The sequence below is a fragment of the Propithecus coquereli genome, unplaced genomic scaffold (assembly GCF_000956105.1).
Source record: "Propithecus coquereli isolate 6110/MARCELLA unplaced genomic scaffold, Pcoq_1.0 Scaffold83, whole genome shotgun sequence".
Classification (NCBI taxonomy): Eukaryota; Metazoa; Chordata; class Mammalia; order Primates; family Indriidae; genus Propithecus; species Propithecus coquereli.
Genome location: NW_012154507.1, coordinates 5,591,799 through 5,597,176, shown reverse-complemented (window position 1 = coordinate 5,597,176; position 5,378 = coordinate 5,591,799). Strand labels below are relative to the sequence as shown.

At 36.9% G+C, this 5,378-nt stretch overlaps 1 protein-coding gene across 1 annotated transcript in view; it reads right to left on the bottom strand.

The window, feature by feature from the left end:
* TXNDC16 (thioredoxin domain containing 16) overlaps nt 1–5,378 on the bottom strand; it is a 104,320-nt gene that overhangs the window by 23,066 nt on the left and 75,876 nt on the right. The gene's annotated exons all lie outside the window — the stretch shown is intronic.

The window sequence follows — 5,378 nt, the reverse complement described above, 5'->3', positions numbered from 1 at the left end:
AATATTACAGGCATTATTCATTTAATCTTTACAATAAGGTGAGTACAATTATTATCCCAGTTTTATGTGTGAGAAGACCAAGGCATACGAAGGAGAGGGAACTAGACCAAGGTAGAGTATAAATCTCAAGTAAGAATAGCCAGTGGCCACAATTTCACAGAAATTAAGATGTGCAGCAACAAAGGTGAGGCAGACATCTGTGGCATCATGTTACCAATTTAGACCGTTCCCAGAATGTCCCTGCAACCTACCCCACGCCACCCCCGACCCCAGCTCAGACAGTGGTGCGAGCAGGCCCTGCTAGCACAGAAGGCAGGAACCAATATACAGAGAAGTACCATTCAGTTTTCCTGTGCTGCAGAGGCTACCAGAATAGTTCAAGAATAGTAGCAGTCATACATAGAAGTGACAGAAACCCTCAAAGAGTGAGGTGGTAAAGATATTAACAAAATTGCAATGGAAGATATACTAGTCTCTCAGGAAGTTCAGAACAATTCTGGTTATTTCCTCTTGCTAATAGTTTAGACTTGGGCAATCAAAGCCCCCAGGGATGTTCATTATAGAAAAGGATCTATATTTAGGTAATGGTAACACTTTAGAGTTTGCACTTTACAAAGTGCCTTTGCATACAAAGTTTTACTTCATTTTTAAAAATACCTATGTGATGTTTTCAGAGTAGGAATTATTAATCTCATTTTACAGCTGTTAAGGAGGAAACTAAGAAAGACTTGCCTAGAGCCACATAGTTAGTAATCGAGGAAGCTAGGTCATAAGCTCAAGTTTCTGTGTTTTGAGTAACACTTTTTTTTTTTTAAGCAATTCAGTTTGAGAAGCACTCTAGCCCTAGCTACACACAATCCTGACTTAGAGTCCATGGGAATTCTGTGTCACTGCAGCTGCAAAATGACAACACTCATTTAATTTTATAAAATAGCAATGCAGACAGTGAAATAAATGCAGACTATCTGAAGAGTTTAAAGAGCTACAACTAAAAGGATCCCTACACCATGTAGCTAGAATGAAGAAGTCAAAGACAAGTGGAAACTACAGAAAGGCTTCCTTCCAGACTGACTTAGACAAAACAGTGAACTTAATTTTGTCCCATTTCCTAGGGAAACATTAAAACCAATAAATTATCTCAAAAACTTAAGACCAAAATACCATCTAAAAAGACCCAGAATCTCCAAAATAACCTTGAAAATGAGGAACGAAGGTAAAGGAATCGAATTTCCCAATTTTAAAACATACTACAGAGCTGTAATATTCAAGACAGTGTGATACTAAAATAAGGACAGACACACAGACGTACATGAATGTTCACAGCAGCATTATTCGTAATAGCCAAAAAGTGAAGGCAACCCAAATGTCTATCAGCCGATGAATGGATAAACAAAATGTGATACATTCATACAATGGAATATTCTTCATGCATAAAAACGATGAACTACTGGTTCATGCTATAACATGGTTGATCCTTGAAATCCTTATGCTAAGTGAAAGAAGTCAACATAAAACGTTATATATTGTATGATACCATTTATATGAACTGTTCAGATTAGGCAAATCCATACAGCCAGAAAGTAGATTAGTGTTTGCCAGGGGGTGGAAAGAGAGGAAGATTGGGAGTGACTGTTAATGGGTATAGGGTTTCTTTTTGGGGCAATAAAAATGTTCTAGAATTTAACAGAGGTAATAGTTGCATAGCCTTGAGAATATACTAAAAGCTACTGAATTATACACTTTAAAAGAGTAGATTTTATGGTATATGAATTATATTTCAACAAAAAATATCATCCAAAGGCTATTTAAGCATGACACTCTAGTTAAAACTGCCTGACAGAAATGAAGTAGACCACCTGGGAAGAATGGGTGTGGTACAATGACTGACACTAAAATTGGCCAGGTGCAGTGGCTCATGCCTCTAATTCTAGCACTATGGGAAGTCGAGGCAGAAGGATCACTTGAGCTCAGGTTCAAGACCAGCCTGAGCAAGACCAAGACCCCCGTCTCTAGAAAAATTAGCCGGGCGTGCTGGCATACACTTAATAGTCCCAGCTACTTGGGAAGCTCAGGCAGGTGGCTCGCTTGAGCCCAGGAGTTTGAGGTTGCAGTGAGCTATGATGATGCCACTGCACTCTAGCTAGGGCAACAGAGTGAGACTCTGTTTCAAAAAAAAGAAAAAAAAAAAAGGAAAATTAAATCCAGTATGTTGAAGAGATAGCTGCATTCCCACGGTCATTGTAGCATTATTATTCACAATAGCCAAGATATAAAATCAACTTAAGTGTTCACCAGTGGATGAACGGATTAAGAAAATATGGTATATATACACAATAGAATGCTATTCAGCTTTTAAAAGAGGAGGAAATCCTGTTATCTGCATCAACATAGATGAACCTGAAGGATATTATGTTTAGTAAAATAAGCCAGGCACATAAAGACAAATATGGCATAATCTCATTTTCATGTGGAATCTAAAATAACTGAACTCACAGATGTAGTAGCGAGTACAATGGTGGTTACTGGGCTTATGGGTAGGGGGTGGGGAGTGGGGAAATGTTAAAGTACAAAGTTCATTAAACAGGAGGAATAAGTTCTGGAGATCTGTTGTACAGTGTGGTGACTACAGTAAATAATAATGTATAATATACTTAAAAATTACTAAGAGAGTAAATTTTAAATGTTTTCACCACAAAGAAATAAGAAGTATGTGAGGTGATGGGTATGTTAATTAGCTTGATTTACTCATTCCACGGTGTTTATATGTATCAAAATATCATATTGTATGCCATAAATATAACAATTTTTCATTTGTCAATTTAAAAAAAATTCTGGCTCTGGAGTAAAAGAGATACAGGTTGGAATCCAAGCTTCCTCATTTACTGGTTAATTATGACTGAACTAGTTACTTAACTCTTCTACAGATAATAATACTTTACATGAGCATTGTGAGAATTAAATGAGATAATGTATGTAAATCACTTAGCATTGTGCTGGCCACCTAGTAAGCATTCAATAAATGTTGGCTACTATTATTAAATTTAATAAAATGTAACACAGTGATACTTATTTTTATGTGTAATAACATCTACCACATAGGCTTATTATGTGGATTAGATAAAATAGTTTAAGAAATGTACTTTTTGTTAGCTATTATTATTCAAGTTAAATATAAAATAATGATACTTACTAAAATACTATTTCATTAAGCAGAAATTCTTCCTCCAAATATTTATGTATATAGATTAGAAATAATGATTATGGAGTTTAGATAAAATCAATTCAAACTCAGTTGTCACCTGACAATCTCAGTGACTACACCGACTATTTGACTAAATCACATGGTTACTTGGAGATTCAATAAAACAAGGAAATGATATGTTAAGATGCATCAGGCGATTTGGTTAAGAGTAGGGGCTCTGGAGTTAGATTGTTTCATTTGAATCCTTGCTGATATTTATTAGTGAATAACCTTTGACAAGTTACTTAACCTCTATCTCAGTTTTATCATCTGGCAAAAGAGTACAGTGATTACACCCAGAATTCTGAAGTGGTTGTAAGAATAAATCAGATAATCCCTGAAATGTAATTAGCACCATGCCTGAAAAAGAACACATTCTTAATGAATACTGGCTGTTATTTTTATTCCAACAGTAACTTTCTATGAAGTAATTGCCCTATAATGTAAAAGCAAGATGTGTCATAACCATAAGGGTAGAACCATCTGATCAACAAAAGCAATAATAATAATGTTGAGGGAGAAACCAAAAGATAGTTTCAGTCTGAGATATACGTGTTTGGAATACAAGCATATGATGTCACTTTATTGTGCTTCACTTTATTGCACTTAGATATTTCATATTTTACAAATTAAAGGTTTGTGGAAATCCTGCTTTGAGCAAGTCTATTGGTGCCATTTTTTCAACAGCCTGCGCTCACTTCGTGTCTGTGTCATATTTTGGTAATTCTCATGATATTTCAAAGTTTTTCATTATTACTATATCTATTTTGGTGATCTGTGATCAGTGATCTTTGACATTACTATTGTAAATTTTTTGAGGGGCTTTACCAAGAATCACACCCATATAAGACAATGAACTTAATAAATGTTGTCTTCTGACTGATCCAAAAACCAGCCATTTCCTCTCTTTCCCTCTCCTCAGGCCTCTCTATTCCAAGATACGAGAATATTAAAATTAGGCCAGTTAATAACCTTATGATGGCCTCTAACTGTTCAAGTGAAAGAAAGAGTCTCTCACTTGAAATCAAAAGCTAGGGATGATTAAGCTTACTTAGTGAGGAAGGCATGTTGAAAGCCAAGATAGGCTGAAAACTAGGCCTCTTGTGCCAAACAGCCACGTTGTGAATGCAAAGGAAAAGTTCTTGAAGGAAATTAAAAGTACTACTGCAGTGAACACACAAATGATAACAAAGCAAAACAGCCTTATTGCACATAGGGGGAAGGTTTGAGTGGTCTGGACAAAAGATCAAACCAGCCACAACACTCCCTTAAGCCAAAGCCTAATTCAGAGCAAGGCTCTAACTCTTCAATTCTATAAAGGCTGAGAGAAGTGAGGAAGCTGCAGAAGAGAAGTTGTAAGTTAGCAGAGGTTGGTATGCAGTTTAAGGAAAGACGTTCTCTCCATAACATAAAAGTGCAAGATGAAGCAGCAAGTGCTGATGGAGAAGTTGAAGCAAGTTATTCAGAAGATCTAGCTAAGATCATTGATAAAGGTGGCTGCACTAAACAACAGATTTTTCAGTGCAGATGAAACAGCCTACTACAGGCAGAAGATGCCATCTAGGACTTTTCACAGAGAGAAGTAAATGTCTGGCTTCAAAGATTCTAAGGACATATGGTGAAGCCAATGATGTTCATTGGCCATTCCAAAAATCCTAGGGCCCTCAACAATTGTTCAGTTTACTCTGCCTGTGCCCTGAGAGCAGAACAACAAAGCCTGATGAAAGCACATTTATAAAAAAAACAATTTCCTTTCAAAATATAAGTGGTCACTGACAATGTACCTAGTCACCCAAGAGCTCTGATGGAGACGTACAAGATTAATATTGTCACGCCTGCTAACACAAATCCATTCTGTAGCCCATAGATCAAGGAATAATTCTGGCTTTCAAGTCTTACTATTTAAGAAATACATTTCGTAAGGCTATAGCTCCCATAGACAGTGAGTCCTGTGATGGATCTGAGCAATGTAAACTGAAAACCTTCTGGAAAGGATTCACCATTTCAGATGACATTAAGAACATTTGTGGGGCCGGGCGCAGTGGCTCACACCTGTAATCCTAGCTCTCTGGGAGGCCGAGGCGGGCGGATTGTTTGAGCTCAGGAGTTCAAAACCAGCCTGAGCAAGAGCGAGACC